Below are 21,932 nucleotides of genomic sequence, written 5' to 3'. Positions count from 1 at the left end.
TCTCTTTCTTTCTCCTGCTTTTCACTTAGAATGGAATGTCTCATTCTTCCCTGGTTCCAAGGTCCACAAATCAATGTAAGTATAGTTAAAATTTTATTTCGTTTTGGGGTGGTTTAAAAAATATATTCCTTTTTTATTTTTTAATTAATTTATTTGAGAAAGGCAGACAGAGAATGAGTGGCAGAAAGGAAGAGAGAGAGAGAGGGAGAGAAAATGGGCACACCAGCGCCTCTAGCCACCATAAATGCATCTGGCTTATGTGGGTCCCAAGGAATTGAACCTGGGTCCTTTGGCTTTACATACAGGCAAGCACCTTAACCACTAAGCCATACTGTGACAACGAAATAGGGTGTTGGTGAATTAATACTTAAAAAATTAACGGCAAGGAAAGACATAAGCTCAGGGTAGGCAAAGACCATCTAAATGCTATGAAGTATCTGTGAGGACCAGATTGTCATGTGCTAGAGATTCTTAGTTCTCTGAACACTGTTAATGAAGTGCGACTTAGTCAAGAAGTGAATGTAGGAAGCAATAGAAAGGAGGAGGGTCAGTGTTGGATCGATGATGACCACGTGTGGTACGGATGGCGACTGTGGGGTCTGGAAGTCTGAGGTCCATCCTGTAAAACAGTCTCTGTGTACCTGTGATCCTAGGAGCAGATGTTAGGAAGAGTCAAGCATATTATTTGGGCCTTTTTATATATATTTTTGATTATGTCTTTCCAATTAGATTAAATATATAAACAATATTAATCATATAAATAAATCAATAAAAACGTATAAAAAAACAAAGTGGACAGGGTGCTATCCAACTAAAAAAATTATTTCATAGTGATAATCCTACCACTCATAGTGTACATCACAGCCAGTAGTTCTTGGGGACAGAAGAGTGAGGGTGCTGTTTGCAGCACAACTATGGCCCATAGTTGTCACACGCTGTCCAAAACGTTTTGCAAGAAGAGAATCATACCAGTCTGTACAGTTAGATAAGCAGTAAGGCAAAATGAGAACATGGTTGTACAATCTCTCAACCTTTTTATTGTCTGTTCTGCTCTATGTTCCCAAAGCGACTTCTCCCGAGCTGATCATAACCATCTTCGCCGGTCATGAGGTCCATACTTGCCCCTGGGTATTAGGTGTATAGACTGCAATGTGAGTACGGTTTTGGTTCTCGGTGGTTTTTGTTTTCCCCCATCTTAATAAAGACATTACCTGGAATCCAAGTAGCCCAGAAATGGCCCAATATGAAATATGGCATAGGCTTGATACATTATAGTGGCTAGTCAATATTTACAAAATAAGATTTGTGAACAAAACAGACATCACCAGGATGGCAAAAGTGCCCACATATAGTTGTAAATTATACATAAGAACCTAGTACTTATCTTCTTGATGTCTACTTATGCTATTATGAACTGAATGCTTAGCCAATCAACTAGTATAGAAATTCATAGAGGAGCTGAGCGCCATGGTTGGATCGATGATGATGACTTTGCATATGAGTCCTGGATCGTGACTACAGGTCTGGAAGTCTGAGGTCCACACCACAAAGCTTCTAGTCTTCACCTTCTGTTTCTGGCAGTATACCTTACCCTGAATAGTCAGGGATGCTTTCGGTCTTTGAGTTTCAGAATACTCACTCTGTTTTTATAGCTGAATCAATGAAATAATCCTTATACAAATTTATCAGTAAGTTAGAATAAAGTGACTGAGCATTGTCCCATACAAGAATCATGCCATGAAAGAAATACTAATATATATATGGAAGTCCCATAGGGAAATAAATGGCTCAGTATGCAGTAGAAGTGGTGATCTAAGTCCTTGTTGGGGCCCAAATGTTCAGCATTGTTGCTCAAGAGAAATAAGTCATCCTAATTTAATTCCTATTTAAGTGGCTAATAGCATGCAAGGAGGAATGAGTGCATACATGGGCAGGATGTCACTCTTCCCCTCGTCTCTTTTCTGCACCCTTAGGATAGATGCATCCTGGCTGGTTTCCACGTTCTTCCCGGTCACCCAGCCCTTGGCCGCCCCATGTGCCAGGAACTCAGGTAAGCATGGCCAAGGTTGCTGCCTTGGCCTTTGTGTTTTCTCATGGGTGTCTGCTGCAATGGTAGCAGCATTGCAGAGCCCAGTCAGGCAGCTACGCTCCACTGACTGAGACGAACGGCATAGCCCCAGAACACCTTGCTAGTCCATCAACTTTTGCAGAACTGAGCTTGATGAGGAGAGGTGATCCTGTAGATCTACAAGTTACTGTAGAGAGCTCTATGGTATTCTGAAGGATCTTGCTCTCAACTTGTGTGAAATGGCAGAATAATTAATAAACACCTGTAGAAATTAATGGAGACCCAGAGGCCCAAGCTCGGATCGATGATGACCATTGTTACAGATGATTCGTGGATCATGACTACAGGTCTGGAAGTCTGAGGTCCGTGCACCCTGAGGAGTCCCATACTGCTTCTGTCAGAACATCTCTAGGCACATGGAGGAATGCATAAAGCAGTATGGCCTTGAAGTTTGTGTTAATTCTTTTTGATTATATTGTAAAGAGACCCGTGGGAAACTCAGTAAACTAGCATCAGTGAAAATATTGATGATGAAAGGGTCATACTATGATTTAAATTAATTGAATGAGAATGGAGGTCATTACTATATACTGGAGGCATAAGTTTACCAGTATGTGAATTTTTGAAGCAATAATCAAAGTTCTTATTCTGCGTTAGAATGAAGTGGCTGATGGGTAGATTGAATGGTCACAACAGTATGTGTCAGTCTCTTTTCTCTGCTCTGCTCTGCTCTGTGTCTCAGTACAGTCATGTTCAAGTCCACTGACAGGTGTTCCCTGCCTTGCCTTGAGCTCTAAGGTTGCCTGTGCTATTGGAACCACACATACAAATGTGAGTAATGCTTCAACATTTCTTTTTGAATATTCTGTATATGATATTACATATTTCATATAAAATGTAAAAATGCAATTGCTACCCAAAAATAAGCACATGCTCAGATTTTTAAATTTATTTATTTATTTATTTTTTTGGAGATATATAGAGAGAGAATGGGCCTCCAGCCACTGCAGACGAACTCCAGATGCATGTGCCACCTTGTAAATCTGGCTTACATGGGTCCTGGGGAATCGAACCTAGGTCCTTTGGCTTTGCAAACAAATACTTTAACCACTAAGCCATCCCTCTAGGCCAATCAGACTTTTAACAATGAGCAATGAGGAGCCCATTAATCAAAGATCTGATGTGAGGGACTTATCTGTCTAATTCTTGGATTTGTTTTGTTTTGTTTTGTTTTGTTTTGTTTTGTTTTGTTTTGTTTGAGGTAGGGCTATGCTGACCTGGAATTCAATCTGTAGTCTCATGGTGGCCTCAAACTCATGGTAATCCTCCTACCTCTGCCTCTCAAGTGCTGGGATTAAAAGCATGAGCCACCACTCTTGACTTTATTCTTGGATTTTATTTTTTTTTCATTGAATATTATTGGGTTTTATGAATCAACTATTTGTTATAATCAGTGAATAAATAATTTATTTACATGGATGGTGAATATCAAATATGAACTGGTGACATATATGTTAACAGATGATAATGAACTTGTATTTGGTACTTAAGTCCAAGGCACAGAAAATCTTACGTAGTTGTCTCTGTTAAAATGAAACAAATTCTATTTTTCACCTGGTTTTCTTTGGATTTCTCAGGATGGACCTCCATCTCCAGATGTGCCACCATGCCTATCAAGCAGCTCTTTTTCTTAAGAGAGGTGGTGCACTTAAGAATGTTCAGTGTTTGGTCCTGAGGAGGTGGCTTGGAGGTTAAAGTTCTTGCTGTGCAAGGCTAGGGACCTCATCAGCCCTGTGCAGTGCTGGTTGTGATGCTCTCTCCCTATAGCCCTAGCATGGGGAGGGGAGATAGGGACATCCCCAGAGCTTGCTAGCTGGCTGGCCTACCCGAATTAGTGAGTTCTAGGTTTAGTGAATGACGCTTTATGAGAAATAAGGTGAGAGTGTCTGAGGAAGACTCCATAACAGAGTATATGATCTAAGTAAAAATGGGAAAATTAAGCTGGGCATGGTGTCTCACACCTTTAATCCCAGGCAGAGGTAGGAGGATCATCTTGACTTTAAGACCATTTTGGGACCATGTAGTGAATTCCAGGTCAACCTGAGCTAAAGTGAGACCCTACCTCAAAAATAAAAATAATAATAATTAAAAAAGGGGAATTATCTGGGATCAAATCTGAAGTAGACTGTCTATTCATTATATTTTCATACTTTTTGATAGTCTATTACATAAAAGTAAACCTCGTTTATTGCCTGTCTTTGAATGAGCCTATTTGGGACACTCGAAACACTTGTTTTGGGCCTTTGCTAGGTTGTTGCTGATTACTGATGCTACCATAGGCAAGTCAGTAAATACCAGTCATGCGAATGAGGACAGACAGACGTGTTAAAGCACAGCTTTGTGATGAGCTTATTTACTGGAACAAGGCTTAGCCTTTTGTGTCTCTAACACTGTTGTCCCCGATTAAAAATAGATAAAGCCTGTGACCCACGTCAAAAGCCAGCATATGAACAGATGTGTAAATACCCACTGTCTTTATTGCACATTCTTGTGAATTTATGTTTTGTCCCTTAGCAAATTAGAAAAAGTTACATAAATATCCAAATAGGAAAAAAAAAAAAGTAAGAGAATGAAAGCCAGGTATGCACTGATTATGTGGATACATTTAATATCAGAGATTAGCAGTTAGTCTATTATTTAATATGAGAGATTAATAGTCTCTTGTACAACCAAGCCCATTTTAAAAAGAGATCACGGTTATCCATCTATTTCCATAGCTGTACGCTAGTCCATGTTACTCTTCTTCCCTGTTTGTACCACATTTCTTCATTTCCTGCCGTGTATGGATTAGATGTAAAACTTAGATATTTCACTTTTAATTGATACATAATAATCAAGCATGATTATGTTGTGCAGAGTGATAATCCAACACACTTTTATTGTTCATAATAATCAAACAAGGAGTTAGCTTCCATCTTGTTACATATATTCATTGTGTAGGGCTACAAAACACTAGAAAAATACTTATTTATTTGAGAGTGAGAGAGAGAAGCAGACTGTGAGAGAGAGAGAGAGAGAGAGAGAGAGAGAGAGAAAGAGAAAGAGAAAGAAAGTGCAAATCAGGAATTCTAGCCACTGCAAATGAACTGCAGACGCACACACCACCTTGAGCATCTGGCTTACCTGAGTCCTGGGGAATCAACATGGGTCCTTAGGCTTCACAGGCAAGCGCCTTAAGCACTAAGATACCACTCCACCCTCCACCCTTTTATTCAGAGTCCTATTGTATAGGGCAGGCTTGCATTGGTTGTCTAATCATTATATTTCCACATCTTTTAATATCTATTACACACAAGTACACCTGGCTTTCTTAGAAATGAACCTAATGACAGATCTTAGGGGCCCTCAAAAACCTTGTTTGGAGAAAGTAGGCGTGGTGGCACATGCCTTTAATCCCAGCATTTAGAGTCAACATAGTGAATTTTAGGTCAGCCTGGGCTAAACTGACAACTGTTTTGAAAAACCACACACACACACACAAACACTTGTTTGAGGGCTTTTCTATGTTGTTACCATAAGCAAGGCAGTAAATGTGCAACGTGTGTCAACATTGCTGGTTTTCATGTCTATTACCCACCCTTCCTCTACTTACGTCCCACTTCATAGCCTGTAAAGACCCTTGTTCATCTGTCTTCTCACTACGCATATTAGAAATGTAAGAATGATTATATACATGAACGATAGCCAACCAAATCAAGCTCGTGTGAGTGACATAGTGCCAACATTTATGATTAATTTGATTCATTTTTAGGATATTTTCAAAACAATGCACATACATATATGTGTGTGTGTCACTACTGTGTGTGTGTATGTGTGTGTGTTTCCTGGGGATTAAAACCAAGACCTCTCAACATGCTCAACAAGAACTCTAGTAACTGAATCACATCTCTAGTTTTTCTATGTCACTAATGTTGTAGGTCTTTAAAATTGTATTCTAGATGTGTCCTAAATATTCCTTAAGAGACAAAGGTATAAGAAATTTTCATTATGAGGCATGAAAGATGTAAATATGGATCAGTGTTAGAGGGCTAATGGTGACTCATGCTGTATATGGTGGGCCAGTGCTAATAAGCAAACATACTGTGAGCTGTGTTTATGATCCAAGTGTCCATGACCTACTGGAGGTCCATTACGAGTGGGCCTTACATGCTGGTTTCCGTGGGGATGAGCATGCAGATTGATTTTGGTAACATTAAAGGGCCATCTTCTCATTCTATGGTACATCATGGATTTTTATTTTGTCTACAAAAGTCAGTAGATGAAAATAATAAATAAACATAGATGAAGTGAAGCATATCCAAGCATGAAAAACATGTGATGAGGCAAGAATTGTTTATTTGAACCCCTGGAGCTCACTGAGCACTAAGGCCTGCCTTCGGTACTGCCTTTGTGGTGAGGCTAAGTGGACCAGGCAGTGATGTTGAAGAAGGGTCCAGGATGAATTCAAGTGTACATCCACTTAATAAAAGATAAATAAGTTATACCACAAGATAATAAATACCTAAGGGCTAAGAAAATGAAATGTCAAATACTTGAAATAATGAAAACAGTATTTCAGTATTTTATTAGCTACATTACTTCTACTCCTCAGGATGGCGGTAATAGTCACTTTGCTGTGGCCATGAGCTCTAGGTGCTAGGAACATAGAGGCCAACATGAATAATAAAGCTCTTGTATCGGTGTGGGCACTTTACTAAGAAGACACAGTAGTGTTTAAGAAACCCAGGGTTACAATCACATAAGTCACACATAGGCCGCCGTGGGGTTGATAGGAGATATTCGTTCTTTGGTACATATTTATAACACTGAGGCTCGCTACTGAAAGACATTTCCCCAGCAGAGCTGTCCTGTAGGTAGTTCTTATGGTTATGACAGGAACTTGTTTATTTTTGTGACTTGTGTAATTATTTTTACTGGTTAGCTGGAAAGTTGACAAATCATTAAGTAAATGTAGAAATGACAGGAAGCAGTAACTACTGGTGGCTCATCTGTCCCAAATGATAAGTAGCACGTGCCAGACACTGGTTTGTCTTAGGCAGGGACCTGCTCTGTTAGCCCTTCGTCCTGGAGGCACAAATACCAGCCGTACATAAGGGTCATGCCATACAGATTTTTGTGGTGTATAAATTTTGATTGTTATACCAAAAATAGTCAATGCCACAATTTATACTTATTACATAAATAAACATTAAGAGGATTTCCAACTTATTAAAAATGTGATTTGAGGCAAGAAATACTATTATTATAATTAATATAATTTTGAAATACTACAGTATATAAATGAGTAATTTGTGCAAGCACTCTCTAAGTGTGACAGACAGAGGTAAGTTGTAACCATGGCTACTGTCAGTAAGGCAACCATGTTTCTTTTCAGCAGAAAGGAATACAGAGGTTTTTATTTATTTGTTTTTATTTTTATTAATTTATTTGAGAATGGCAGACAGACAGAGGGGGAGAGAGACAGAATGGGTGCTCCAGGGCCTCCAGCCACTGCAAATGAACTTCAGATACATCTACCACCTTATGCACCTGGCTTATGTTGGTCCTGGGGAATCGAGCCTCAAACCGGGGTCCTTAGGCTTCACAATCAAGCGCTTAGCTTCTAAGCCATCTCTCCAGCCCCAGGAATACAAAGGCTTTATATCAGATTTTTTTATTGTTTTATTTTAAACGTTTGAATTTGTTCTTTTTTGGTTAGGAGAAAATATATGCCATGATAAATTAACAAACAAATGTGAAAAGGAGGAAAGAATGGACATGTAAATCTTAATTTTGTCATTTGTGCTCTGTTTTGCAATCCTAGAGTTGCACACAGCTGGTGTTTAACCACTCACGCGGTCACGGGCTCCATGGTCGCCTCCATGCCTGGTGTGGAGTCCAACGTAAGTGTTTTTGGTGTGGTTTGAGTTGCTTGTTTAGGGTATTCACTACATGATGCCCAGTGTGAAACAGAGCCAAGGAAGATTGATTGTAGTTCAGTGCAAAAAATTAGGTTAATAAGTCTATAAAGAATAGATGAGTCTAGGTACAGAACAGGTTTATCAAAGCTGTTCTTAGTTTTTTATGGATCACAGGGTTTGAAGTTACTATTAGCAAGCACTGAGTTAAACAGCAGATAATATGGAAAATATTGGAAGAAGAAAGGACCAGCCCTGGACTGATGATGACCACCGGTGGCATATGAGCTGTCCATGATGGATGCATGTCTGAAACTCTGAGGTCCAGTTGGAGGAAATCTGGTTCATTTCTGTTCCAATATGCTCCACTAGACAGAGTTCCCCCCTACAGATTCTCTTTGTGGTTATATAATTTGTATTCTGTTTTCATTATTGGCTGCAGTAAGAAAATTAATAAACAGATAAGATAGTTGAAGCATTGTCCAGTTCAAATATATAAGGAAAAGCAAACACTGTTTTGTTGTGTACTCAGTGAAGTCCAATAGGAAATCAATGTAACATGGATGCATTTTCATTGGCTAATGATAGTATAGATCACATATTTAGAGATGATATTCTAGGTCAGTCGCAAGTCAGAAATGATTCATTTTATTAAAAGAAACTGAGACAAATGTATTCCAAATGTGGCTAAATGAAAACTGGAAAAGTAAGGCTGACCAGTGAGAATGCCTGAGGTTCATTATCCTCTTCTGGGCTTTGCACCCCCAGCCTGGATGCGCTGTGTGACTGGAGGCTCCTCCTTGGCTCAGATCTCTACCTGCACCCCGCTGGGGAGGAACATAAGACCAGTGTGAGTTCCAGTGCCTTCTTATCTTGGTTTAGGTGGTTTGTTTGAAATTATCTCCTAAAGTATTTAGAGACTGGGTCATGTGACGAATGGTGCCTGGGCGAGCAGCAATGATAGACATGAGGAACAGGCATGAAGCCTGATGTCAATTAATCTGGTGGACATGTCAGGTTTAGAAAAAGTCTGTGTACAGACTAGGTGTAACAAGATTCTTTGGGGGCATTGTGATTCATGGGGCTTATGATTAATGAGTTAATCAGTAGGCGAAATAGAGAAGATGCTGGAATGATGATGACCCCCTGTGCTGTATGAGTCGTGCATGACGAGTGCATGTCCAGGACTCTGAGACCCCGGCCCCCCAACCGCTGTACACCTTGATTACCCTCTCAGGTCAGCGTCAGTAAGAGGGAATGCTCTTGTTTTTTGTTGTTCGTTCTTTCTTTCTTTCTTTCTTTCTTTCTTTCTTTCTTTCTTCCTTCCTTCCTTCCTTCCTTCCTTCCTTCCTTTCTTTCTTTCTTTCTTTTTTTGAGGTAGGGTCTCACTGTGGCCCAGGCTGACCTGGAAGTAACTATGTAGTTTTAGGGTGGCCTTGAACTCACGGCAATCCTCCTACCTCTTTTTATATTTTTTAATATTGCAATATTGTTGACTAAATGGACTAAAAATACTGCTGTAAGCTCTTTGGGTCAGGATGAGGTTGACAACATAATTAACATTAGACACCTGGGTGAACAGAAACAAATATTCTACAAATAATGACTTAGTAAATGATAATCAAAAATCAAGGGTAGTCTCTCTGCTTAATGATCTCCCTTTCTTTGTCATCCACTGTCATGATTTGAGCAGGTCACTGCATCCTTCCATGGTCTTGGGCTCCATGGTTACATGCATGTGTCAGGAACGTGAAACCCAGGTGACTAATAATCAGTGTTGTTATTTTGGCTGCTGAAAAATGTATTTCATTCTCAAAAGTATTAGATTTAATTGGTAAAGATGAAATGTACCAATGTTAGTGTTAGACTCAGATGAAGAATTACATTGCTGTTGACTGGGGAAATGGCTGAGCAATTAAAGGCTCTTCCTTACAAAGCCTTATATCTTCGGTTCAATTTCCCAGTATCTACATAAAGCCAGACACACAAGGTGGTGTGTGTGTCTAGAGTTATTTCCAGTGGCCCCAGCATGCCCATGCTCATTCTTTCTCTTTCTGTTTCTTAAAAAAAAAAATACTAAATATTTTTTGTTTATTTTTATTTACTCATTTGAGACCGACAGACAGAGAAAGAAAGAGACAGAGAGAGATAGAGAGAGAATGGGTGTGCCAGGGCCTTTAGCCACTGAAAAAGGAATCCAAATGCATGTGCCACCTTGCACATCTGTCTTATGTGGGTCCTGGGGAATTGAGCCTCGAACCGGGATCCTTAGGCTTCACAGGCAAGTGATCAACCGCTAAGCCATCTCTGTAGCCAAAAGTAAATATTTTTAAAAGATAGAATTACATCATTGTAATTCATGTGTGAAATACTGAGCTTCATTTATAGAAGAAATTTGGGGTCTTATAAGTGATTGTGTAGAATGAAGAATGATCATAATGATATTCATGGTTATTTCTTTATCAATGGATTAATCAGTAAATTAGCTGGAAGTTGAGAAGAGGGCCAAGCTGGGACCCATTGTTGACGAGTGATGGTGCTTGAATTATGCACGACAAATGGCCTATGGACCAGAACCAGTCACCTTTTGAAGGGATCTCCTGAACAAGTCAAGATAGAGAAGGATTTTTTTTTCTCACCTCTCTGTGATGAATGGAAAACCCATTTCTGTAAAAACATCAAGAATCAGATAAATAAATGTAAAACCAAAAAGAGCTAAAGAGGGCGAGGCATTGCTTATGACTGAAATATGTTTATGTGAATCAAATGTTCATAGAAAAGGAAGGAATAAATTAAAAGTTGATCAAGTGTCTTTCATATCAAAGTACGATATAGAGCCATATCTTTTGATCAATTGAAAGTTGCTATTGGTAGTAGGTGTACTCTACACATACTTAGGAATATCAAAGGGTCTTGATGTGGATTCTGATTTCAGATACCTGTGTTCTATCCTTAGATTTCAGTTAAAGTAAGCATCTGTCAATCAATTAAAGAAGTGTAGTTCAAAGCCAAAAATATATTGTCTGTGGTAGTTTGCATTTCCACCAATGGTGGATGAGGTTCCATCTTTCCCCACATTCTCGCCAGCAGCTGTCATCTCTTTTCTTGATGCTAGCCTTGCTGGCTGGGGTAAGATGCTATCTTAAATTTGTTTTGATTTGCATGTCACTGATAGCTGGGGATATTTAAATGGATATTGAATATTTTCTTAAATAGTGTTTGGCTGTTCATGTTTCTCCTTTTGTGAACTGTCTGTTCATTTCATTAGCCCATTTGGTTATTGGCAAATTGAATTTCGGTTTTTAATTTTTGTAGTTCTTTGTAAACTCTGGTTAATAACCCCCTGTCTGAAAAAAAAAGTGTGGAGGTTTCTAAAAAATCTAGAAATTGACCTTCCATACTACCCAGCCATACTACTCCTGGGCATATACCTTAAGTACACCACACTCTACTACAAAGATGCTTACACATCTATGTTTTTTTTGTACCTTGGTTTACAAAAGCTTAAGAATTGCAATTAGCCTAGCTGCCCAGTGACAGATGAAGTAGTAATGAAAACTTGAGTTTTATTTAGCAGTATGGAAAAATGACATCATGAAATGTACAGGAAAATGGTTGGATCTGAAAAGAGTCATTAGGTGAAGTGACACAAAGTCAGAAAGACCAAAACCACGCGTTCTCTCTGATAGGCACGCCTTAGGTTGGAATACCTCTAGCACACATGTACCGGGGTCAAAAGGCTGAGAGGAAGAGCCCAGATCTAAGGAGAAGAGTGTAATCTTTTGCCTTCTGCTCTGTTCTGTACTCCTCAGAATTGAGGATGTAGGCATTTCTCTCAAGGGGCCGTAGGCATCTTCCTTGATCCTAAGACCTCCTTTTGCCTCCCTGTAGGAGAGTTGGTACCAATACCAATATGAGTGCCAGCCAGACATTCTTGTCATGACCAAGGTAGTTTGTTGAATCATAGTCATTAGATTATTAAAAACTGTGAAATGTAGTGATATTAGATCAAATATAACCATTGGCATGTAGGAAATTAATGTGAGTTTGGATGCTGAAATGTGTGTGTGAAAGGCTGAGGATGATCACTGAAAGAGCCTCATTGATACAAGCTGATTTCTTACATAAATATTAAGAATAAATTTGGGATTGCATTTTAGATTGTGTGAAAAATATGGTTTTATGGTTTTATTAGTGAGTTCATAATTAACAAAACAATTTAGCAATAGAAGGGATGGGCAGGCCAATTCTGGATCGATGATGACCACAATGCCACGATGTGCATCTGAGAGGGGAGATGTTGAAATCGTGTGTGGAACTCTGAGGTCCATTCCAAAGAAGTCTGGTTGGTCTCACAGTCATTTGCCTTTTGATTTTGTTAGTCTAGTTGTTTCTTGGATGAATCTAAAAGCAAATATGCAAATAGATTCAAATAATAAGGGCTATGCATAGTAAAATCTATGTGTCGGTAGAGTCCACCCATGCTGCGCTGCTCTTCTGTGCTTTATAGTCCTCAGGCAGTTTCCACCCAACTGAGGACGGGTCTCTCCTGACAGACACCCTGCCCGAAGCCCCTTGTGTTGACACAGAGCACTGTGAGTATACATTAGAATCCTCCTCCATGAATAACTGAGTAAAGATTATCATCACTATTAAATATGTTTAATTTATTATTAATAAAGCAGACAGCTGAATGAAAACAATTTACTGGTGAGGATGTATTTTTATTGATACAGCGTCTTCTAGACATGTTTAGAAACATCAGGGATCTTGATCTTGGACCCTGTATCAAATATTTTGATTTGCTCACTAAACTTCAATTAATGAAGGTATCATATTTCTCAAGTAATAATGTATTGTTCAAAACAAAAACATGCTGTGTCCAGGCATGTTGTTCATGCCTTTAATTCGTGCATATGGTAGGCTGAGTCAGGAGAATAACTGTAAGTTCCTGGTTAGCCTGGAGCTACAAAATGAGGTTCACGTCAGGCTGTACTAGAGTGCGAGCCTTCTTCAAGCATTTCCACCAAAAGAAACTATGCATGCTGAATCAAAGGACATTATAAACACAGTGTAAAAACCAACTGGAAATGCACTAACCTCTTCATCTCACCTTACCTCTTTGGTTCAGGTGAGATGGCTAGTAGCTGTAGTAGTTAGTGTTGGAAAGAAATATGAATTGCTTTATTGATTGATGCATGTGTGAAAAACTGAGGCTGATCACTAATAAGAACACAGTGATTGGTGCTAGTTTGTTATAAATAAGAGTTTTTGAATAATCATATTTTGAACTACCAGTAGTGAATTAATGATTAATCATCAGACAAGGTAGAGATGGTAGGGCAGACCCAGAGTAATTCTGGATCGATGATGACCACAATGACCACGAGGCGCATCTGAGAGGGGAGATGTTGAAATCGTGCGTGGAACTCTGAGGTCCATTCAATATCCTCTTTTCTTCCCTTCAGAAGAGAAGTAGAAAATTATTAACTGGTGCCACTCTAGCATGCATGACACATCAGGGCTTCTTAATGTCCCCTCGCTGTAGCTCTGCCCATAGTGCGACCTTGTCCCATATCTCTTCTCCCGCTCAAGTTCCCAGCCTCTGGTAACGACCTGTCTACTCTCCACTCGCATTACATCATAGAGACACCATCTTGTTCTCCTCCTTATGTTTTCTGGCTTATTATTAAGAAAATGATTTCCATTACTATCCATGTTGTTGCCATTCTCTTCTCTCTCTCTCTCTCTCTCTCTCTCTCTCTCTCTTTTAACCAAAAGTATCCAACATGTGGTTTATGACTGTAACATACAGTAAACTACAAACTCTATACCAAAAGAAGCTGGATGAAATAAAAAGCACAATAAAACAAAATAAATATTTCTCCAAAAAATACAAATGGCCACAACATGTATGAAAAACAACTGAACAACACTAATGACAAGGAAAACACCATTCAGAATCCCAGACATATGTCCCACTGCCCAGTTAGAAAGGCTATTATCAGATTGGGTAAAAGTGGCAAAGGGTGCCCAAAATATAGATAAAGGGTTCCCCTGGTATCCCCTGGTGGGGTATAATTTAGTCCACTTTCCTGGTGAAGCATCATATAGACATATTTAGGAAGATCAGACAATTTCAATACTTGCTTATGTGCTCAGATATGTTGATTCTATTGTTAAACTTCCATTAGTAAAATCATTAATTTATTAATTCTTGATATATCTTTTAAGGATTAAAAATTCATGCTGAGTTAAATAGTGCTATAACATATAACACATAATACAGTGAGGTCCCATTTCAAATAAACAAAGGCCTACTCTCACAACTTTCACTAAGGTGTGTTGGACTATATATGTTAAAATCATTGCCTATTTCTCGACCGTGGGGCATACTGAATTCATTTGTATAAAATGAGAATTTATATAGATACTGATACATCTGCTGTGGTCTAAAGACTACCCTTCTGTTTGTTAGAGTGTCCAACCAATGAGAACAGTAACCACTTTTTCAGGTCATGGTTTAGGAGTTTTCTTAAATGATATTCATAGCATTATTAAAAGGTGTGAAATAAAAATCTTAAGTGTAATGTTATCAATGACATGTGAATTAATGTGGTTTTCATTTTTTCTCATGCAACTGCAAAAACCGGAGAGGGATCACTGAAGAAGACACATAAATGTGAGCTGATTTGTTGTAAGTATCTGAGAAATAGTGAGAGTTTTAAAAAACTGTCATGAAATAGTGATTAATCATCAGAGAAGGAAGGGCAAACCCATTTCGGTTCTGGATCGATGATGACCACAATACCACGAGGGGCATCTGAGAGGGGAGATGTTGAAATCGTGCGTGGAACTCTGAGGTCCATCCAAAAGAGAGTTAATTTTATATTCATGCTTTTTGATTCTGTTAATATGATTGAATACTGAGTGAATAAATAAGCAAATATACAAATAAATTAAAGCAATATGATTGTTTAAGAATCAGAGGACATATGAATCAGTGGGGATACTCCATGCAAACTATCTTGCCCTTTTCTGTTTTGTACTCTTCAGAATGGTGGAACTGAATTCAACAAGAATCTCCTCTAATGGGCACTTCCCATGATGCCATTGCATCAACATAGTAAGTGTGAACCAACATCCTCTTCCTTGGCACTAAGTAAAAATCGTGACAGCTTTAGTAAATGTCTGCTACTTACTTTAGAAAAAAGAAGCCAATTAAATAAAACAATCATTGATTTTTTTTTCAATAGTAGATTAGAATAGGAAATAGAAAAAGAAGAAACCAGAACTTTTTCTTTCATTTTTCCCAATAAAGAATAGTCTAGAAATTGTTTATTACAATGTGCTATCATGAAGTGATTTGTTATATGCACGTATATTATTTGTCATTCAGGTTAAAGATAGCTACCTGTTCAATTTTCTTTCCTCATTATCCAAAAATTCTGTATCCTCTTTTCTAACCCTTTAAGTGAGGAACCACCATTAAGCACTGAGCCTTCTCTCCCGCCTACGTAACACTTTCGATAGTAAAACCTGTTACCTGTAGTCACTCCACTTTGCAGTGTCCTTCATTCATGTTCATGTTGATGTAAATGGTTCCATGCCATTCTCTTTTATTTCTGAAAAGTATCTGGATTTGCATTATGCCTAGAATATACAATAAACTAAAAAAAAAGATAGCAAAGTATCTAGTCTAGAAAGACTAATAAACATAAACATGTATTTTTCAAAAAAGACTTTTATGACAAACAGCTCAATATAACTAGTTACTTAGGAAATGTCTTTCAAAATTAGAGAGCTGTCACCTCCTGACGGTAGGAATGGCTATGGTCCAAAAGGCTACCAATAGAAACCATGCGAGAGATGTGGAGAAAGGGTTCCTTTTGACACCACTGATGGGGATGTCGTAGTTCTCTTTCTCCATGGACATAGACATACTTAGGATACAGTAGGATCTCAATCCTGGTTTCTGTGTCCAGATATATATATATATTTTAATGTGTCCATATTTTGATTGTCACTAGACTTTATTGATGAAATCACCCCATGCCAATTCAGATGTATTTTTCAAATTCAAAAGCATCCTGAGGCAAACCTCTAGAATGTGGTTTAAAAATGGCAAGGTCCTTATTGGAAAACCCTTACTCTTTCCTCTGTGGCTAAGATTATCATCAAACAAGGTAGAAATAGAAGGGAAAACCCAGACCAATTCTGGATCAATGATGACCATAATGACCATGAGTTATATCTGAGAGGAAAGATGCTGAAATTATGTGTGGAAAGCTGAGTTCTATCCCATGATGTTAGGCTTCTTATTCATGATTTTTGTTCATATCAGTGTGATTGGATTATGAATGAATCAATAAGCAGATATGCAATTAAAGTAAGATGGGGTAGTATAGTAGAAAATATGAAGCAAAGACTATTTTTCTCTTCTCTGCTTTGCACTCTTCCGAATGGTGGCATTGACCTGAGTAAGAATCTCCTCTAATGAAGGCTCCATGTTACATCATTGGGTTGACATGTAAGTGAGAACCACCTTTGTCTCTCTTGACTATCTGAACTGAATCAGATATAGCATTGCCAAATATGTATTATGAGTATTTGAAAAAAGCAGTCTTTAAAAGATCAGAGTAATAAGAACAGATTGTAAAAGGTAACAGAAAATGAGGTAGCCTGAAGATGTCTTCATTTTTGTTTCCTTTTGACCAATACCTAGAGGTATGCCAAGAATTCATTATACTGTAGTACCAAGGGGGCTGTTCACACATGTAGTTAGGTCATTTTCATCTCAGGTTAAGCATTTCTGTCTTCTCAGTTTTTGTAAGTTCACATTATCCAATAATTCAATATCCATTTTTGTCCCTCTTTAAGATGAAGAGGAGAAAGTTGTTATTTAGAGCCCCTTCCCTCTATGTTTGACTCCAAAGCTTCTTAACATCACTTCACTTTAGCACTATACATGATGTGCCCCTCCCCCTCCTTGCACTGTCTAGTCCGCAGCTCTGGAAAACACTTCTCCACTCTCAACTCCCCATTGCATCATATATGCACATGGGGAGTCAAATGGCACTACAAGCTTATTATAAAACGACTGAGGTCCCATTTGAAATGAAGGAAACACTTAGATCAAGGGCTCATGAGAAATGGACCCATTGTCTATCTCCCAGGTACAGGCATTGTTGTACATGAAAGATAAAAACATTAACTGAGGGGACTCAAGAATCTTGAATGGTCAATGATCACTGATTCCATATGTCTCTTTGTTTTGGGCTTTAGATTAATGAGAGCTAGTCAGTATTCTTGTCATCCTTTAAGAGCTTAGTTAAAGCATGTTCATATCTTATATTATCATATATTACTAAAATGTGTCAGCCACAGTCAATTAGGTCATATTTGATACTTATCACATATTAAGATAAATTACATATTGACTTACACATGTAAGAAATGCTGAGTCTGTTCATGGAAGGAGACACATGGATGATGGAAACTGATTTTATATATGTATAGCTAAACAGTATCAAGATTTTTTCTGGACTTTTCTGAAAAGTCAGATTTTAAATTGTCATTGGTAAAATAGTAGTGACTAAAAGATAGAGATATAAGAGCAAGCCCAGCAATTCTGGATCGATGATGACCACAAGGACCACGAGGGGCATCTGAGAGGGGAGATGTTGAAATCCTTAGTGGAATTCTGAGGTCCATGCTAAAGAGAGCTGGGTTTATATTGGTGTTTTTGATTCAGTTACTGTAATTGGATTATGAATGAATCAATAAGCATCTATACAAAATAAGTTAAAATATGATTGGCTAAGCACGCTAGGAAATATAAATGAGTGGATCAACTGGACCTCACCTGTGTTGCCTTTCTCTGCTTCGCACTCTTCAGAATGGTGCCGGTAACTGAACAAGAACCTCGTCCGGTGGACACTTCTGGTGATCCCATTTTGCTGACATGAAGAGCACTGTGAGAGCCAACATCATCTCTCTTGAGTAACTGAGTGAAGATAGTTACAGCCTTATTAATTATATTTTGGTTATTTTCTGATAAAGCAGACAATAAAATGAAAATACATTATTGATGGTCTAAGTGGCAGATTCAAAAAGGAAATAGAAAATTAAGCAACTTTGCTTGGGTGTATTTCCCCCATGATAATAAACTCTAGTGGTATAATAATAATAACAACAACAATAATAAGGATAATAATAATAATAATTTCTAGTGATACACATCAATGCAAATGATTTCATGGCATTCACCTTTATTTTTAAAAATTACTTAGAATGTGCTTTATGCCTAGAATACATAATAGACTACAAACAAAATAGCAAAATATCTGTAATAAAAAAGCACAATAAATGTAAATATATATTTCTCCAAAAAAATGACATATAAATAGGAATATACTAAGGACACTTATGCATCTTCCCTGCTTAAGAGATTACTGGCTCCATCTGCTTGTTGGAATTTCAGCCCATGTGATGAGCCCTGTTAAAAGACGCTCATAAAATTATTAAAAGGTGTAAAATATATTACATTGGGTCTAGTGTAACTGATGATGTGAATGAATTACACATTGACTTATGCATGTCTGTGTTTGTAAAGGTGTGACTGACCATGGAGGATATGGTCTGATGAGAGGCACTGGTTATAATTGTGTGAGAAAGAGTATCAAGACTGTTTATAACGAGTAGTATATTTTTTGGGTAGTTAGATTTTGAATTATCATTATAGAAATATTTATTAATCCCCAGATAAGACAAGGTAGAGATAAAAGGGCAATGCTAGACCAATTCTAGATCTATGATGTCCACAATGCCACGAGGTGCATCTGACGGGAGAGATGTTGAAATTGTGCGTGGAACTTTGAGGTCCCTCCCAAAAGAGGTCTGGCTCTATATGTGTCCTTTTTGATTCTTTCAATATGATTGCATCCTGAGTGAATCAATAAGCAAATAAAGAACTAAATTAATATGGTGTAAGAAGCATTGCATACAGCATGAACCAGTGAGGAGACTCCATCCAAGCTGTCTTTCTCTTCTCTCCTTTTTCTCTTCAGAATGGTGGTGAGCGAGACTCTCTTGATCAACAATTCCCATGAAGTCATTGTGTTGACAAAAACTAATGTAAGTGCTGAAATTATCTTGTATGTATTACTGATTAACAATGCTCAAAATATATGTTGTATTTTGAAAAAGAAGACAATAAAATAAAAAGATTTTACTCTCCAGGTGCAGTGGCGCATGCTTTTAATCCCAGCACATGGGGGGGGGGGCAGAGGTAAGAGGATCACTGTGAGTTTGAGGCCGCCCTGAGACTACATAGTGAATTCCAGGTCAGCTTGAGCTAGATCGAGACCCTGCCTTGGAAAACCAACAACAAAAAAATGATTTTACTCTTGGCCTTAAGGGTAGATTGGAAAAGGCAGCAGATAGTCAAGCAATTTGAAGATGATGTCTGATACATAAAGGGATCATAGAATTTATTTCAGTTCGTTACCATTAGGCACTTGACATCTGCAGTTGTGTAATTTGTCAGATAGGTTCAGCTCTTTTTACCCTTTGATATTAATAGTAGGAAAGTTGTTATCTAGAGTCAATCCACTGTGTATCCCTTTCCTTCTCCCATGGTAACCAACCCACCTTTCACATCTACGTGTTAGTTCTTGGGCAAGTGTGAGCAGTATTCAAAGTTGCTGTTGTGATTTAGGTGTTTTTGAAGGTTATTCTTTCAATTATTAAATTGTGACATCTAATCCCATTTGGCCAGATGTACCCAGTGACGCATATGGCATTATCATGTAATACTATAGCAAATCATACCTGTGTGAAAAACAGATTAATTATTGAGGGGCTCTCATTGATATGAGAAAGGATTTTATATAGACAAGGGACATCACAGCTGTTTCTGGGACTTTTTTGAATAACATGGTTTTCTATTATCATTAGTGCCTTAATGATTAATTAACAGACACTGTAGCAATTATGGAGAAAAATAGACCTGATTCTGGATCGATGATGACCAAGGATGGCGTATGAATCACTGATGATGAGTACGTGTCTTGAACTCTGAGGTCCATGCAAAGACAATCTGGTCTCCATATTCATTTAGCTCACACTGTTTTTTTAAGTACACACACACACACACACACACACAATTATTTTATTTATTTATTTATTTATTTGAGAGAGAGCTAGAGAGAGGCAGACAGTGAGAAAGAGAGAATTGATGCACTAGGGCCTTCAGCCACTGTAAATGAACTCCAGGCACATGCGCCACCTTGTGCATCTGGCTTATGTGGGTCCTGAGAATCGAACCTGGGTCCTTTGGCTTTGCACACAAGCATCTTAATCACTAAGCCATCTCTCCAGCCCTAGTCCTAGTTTACACTACTTTATTAGATAAAATCAAAAGCGAACATACAATTAGAATAAATCAAGAGGGGATACCTAATTTCTGATAATATATTATGATACATTGATTATATTGATGATGTATAATATATCAATATAAGGTGATTGAAGCTTTGCCCTATTATAAACGTACATGATTAGTCAAGAAATAGAACTTGTAATGGCCATTAAATGCAAAGGATTGAAAAGAAAACTGAATAGCCCATGACTGTCAGCTTTTGGCTAGGGAATAATGTACCTTTTTTAAATGTAGACAATAATTTTATTCTGTGGGAAAGTCACATATTCTCCCATAATGATTGCCTAAGTGAGTGGCCAGATGGCCAAGGATCAGTACAGATGAGTGGAGGGTGTCTTGCTGTTCACCATGTCTCTGCTCGCTGTTCGCAGAATGGACTCTCTCAAGAGGACTGGGAGAGTCCCCCACGTTAGCAGCACATGGCTTGCCTCTGCTAGTTTGGGACATATGTGAGTAATAGCTAATGCTCGTCTCATTGATCAACCACAATGAAGAGTGCTGAAAATACCAATGTGGATATTAGGTTGACATGGCTACTGTAGCAATTGGTCAATGTGACACTGGGGACAGTCACAGGGAATTTACTCTGTGATGAAGTGAATTTAGAGCAGATACTAGAGTTCCTCATGGCACACATTCTTGAATTTTGTGCTTCATGGCTATTTCTTTGCCAATTAGTTAATAGGCACATCGCTGTTACTATGAGGGGAAAGAGAGCCAGTGTAGGATCAATGACGACAGCAGTTGAGTGTGAGTTGCTCATAGTGAACGTTGAGTGTTTGAATCTCTGAGGTCCAGTACAGATGGGATCTCAGCTAGTCCCCTTTTGTGAAGGAGGAGCTATGTCAGGATATAGAAAGATTTTTTTTTTTTGCTTTGCCTTCATGAATTAAAAAGTATTACTTTTAACTAATTAAGGGTATGAATAAACAGTATCATAAATTCACAGATATGAAAAGGGCAAGGCATTATTTACAACTAACTTACGTAGTATGTAAAATGAATATTAATATTAATTAAAATGGACAGTAAGTTGAGACAGTGTATTGGGCAATCATTGCTCTTGAGCTAGTACAAGCTTGACATATATCCTCTTAGGAGAGATTAATATTATAAGTGACTAAAGTGGTGTTGTGAGTGATTGGACAGTGGGATGCATGTCTCAGGGTTTGTTTTTCTTGTCTGATTCATACTCTTCAGAATGGCTGCAACTAACTGATAGAAGAACTCTGCTGTGATCAAGACTTCCTCCAACAGCATTTTGTTGGCCAGGAGAGCACTGGGTGTAGTTTCCAGAATTCTTCATATCCTTGGAGCAAGTGATTGAAGGTATTCACAGTGTCATTTCAATAATCAGAATTAACTATTGCTTGGCAATACAGATGATGTGGAATATTATGGTAATTAATTTATCATGAGACACAGAGGTCCATTCTCCAAAATTATAAGCTAATGAGCAAAAGGA

At 38.2% G+C, this 21,932-nt stretch overlaps 2 long non-coding RNA genes, 6 other non-coding genes and 5 pseudogenes across 18 annotated transcripts in view; all 13 read left to right on the top strand.

Moving 5' to 3' along the window:
- The window catches only part of LOC123462083, a 67,250-nt gene extending 54,629 nt beyond the window's left edge, over window positions 1-12,621 (top strand). For 9 of the 11 annotated variants that reach the window (XR_006638093.1, XR_006638098.1, XR_006638096.1 and 6 more), the window contains 7 exons: window positions 30-75; window positions 1,067-1,151; window positions 1,974-2,050; window positions 2,811-2,899; window positions 7,932-8,010; window positions 8,794-8,875; window positions 12,536-12,621. This is a non-coding gene — a long non-coding RNA (uncharacterized LOC123462083). Of the gene's footprint in view, window positions 1-29; window positions 76-1,066; window positions 1,152-1,973; window positions 2,051-2,810; window positions 2,900-7,931; window positions 8,011-8,793; window positions 8,876-9,718; window positions 9,931-12,535 lie in introns of those variants that run through there. The other 2 variants (XR_006638103.1, XR_006638099.1) reach the window with 2 other exon arrangements.
- Window positions 555-618, top strand: LOC123462613 (annotated as a pseudogene).
- LOC123462598 lies at window positions 1,473-1,542 on the top strand. Its single transcript, XR_006638391.1, has one exon. It is a non-coding gene; the product is annotated as a small nucleolar RNA SNORD113/SNORD114 family (small nucleolar RNA).
- On the top strand, window positions 2,366-2,436 carry LOC123462602. Its single transcript, XR_006638395.1, has one exon. It is a non-coding gene; the product is annotated as a small nucleolar RNA SNORD113/SNORD114 family (small nucleolar RNA).
- LOC123462595 lies at window positions 8,282-8,353 on the top strand. The gene has a single exon (XR_006638387.1). It is a non-coding gene; the product is annotated as a small nucleolar RNA SNORD113/SNORD114 family (small nucleolar RNA).
- Window positions 9,154-9,225, top strand: LOC123462614. Its single transcript, XR_006638402.1, has one exon. It is a non-coding gene; the product is annotated as a small nucleolar RNA SNORD113/SNORD114 family (small nucleolar RNA).
- LOC123462607 lies at window positions 12,276-12,356 on the top strand (annotated as a pseudogene).
- Window positions 12,622-13,385: 764 nt separating the features above from the next.
- Window positions 13,386-13,467, top strand: LOC123462611 (annotated as a pseudogene).
- Window positions 13,468-13,783: 316 nt separating this feature from the next.
- LOC123462226 lies at window positions 13,784-19,263 on the top strand. The gene is made up of 5 exons (XR_006638165.1): window positions 13,784-14,722; window positions 15,082-15,151; window positions 16,511-16,555; window positions 17,924-18,001; window positions 19,095-19,263. It is a non-coding gene; the product is annotated as an uncharacterized LOC123462226 (long non-coding RNA).
- LOC123462605 lies at window positions 14,814-14,894 on the top strand (annotated as a pseudogene).
- LOC123462609 lies at window positions 17,658-17,739 on the top strand (annotated as a pseudogene).
- Window positions 19,264-20,042: 779 nt separating the features above from the next.
- Window positions 20,043-20,114, top strand: LOC123462596. Its single transcript, XR_006638389.1, has one exon. It is a non-coding gene; the product is annotated as a small nucleolar RNA SNORD113/SNORD114 family (small nucleolar RNA).
- Window positions 20,115-21,191: 1,077 nt separating this feature from the next.
- On the top strand, window positions 21,192-21,265 carry LOC123462612. The gene has a single exon (XR_006638401.1). It is a non-coding gene; the product is annotated as a small nucleolar RNA SNORD113/SNORD114 family (small nucleolar RNA).
- Window positions 21,266-21,932: the final 667 nt, after the last annotated feature.

The sequence above is a fragment of the Jaculus jaculus genome, chromosome 7 (assembly GCF_020740685.1).
Source record: "Jaculus jaculus isolate mJacJac1 chromosome 7, mJacJac1.mat.Y.cur, whole genome shotgun sequence".
In the NCBI taxonomy this organism is placed as follows: domain Eukaryota; kingdom Metazoa; phylum Chordata; class Mammalia; order Rodentia; family Dipodidae; genus Jaculus; species Jaculus jaculus.
The sequence above is the reverse complement of the archived record's forward strand: the minus strand, read 5'-3'. Positions and strand labels throughout refer to the sequence as shown.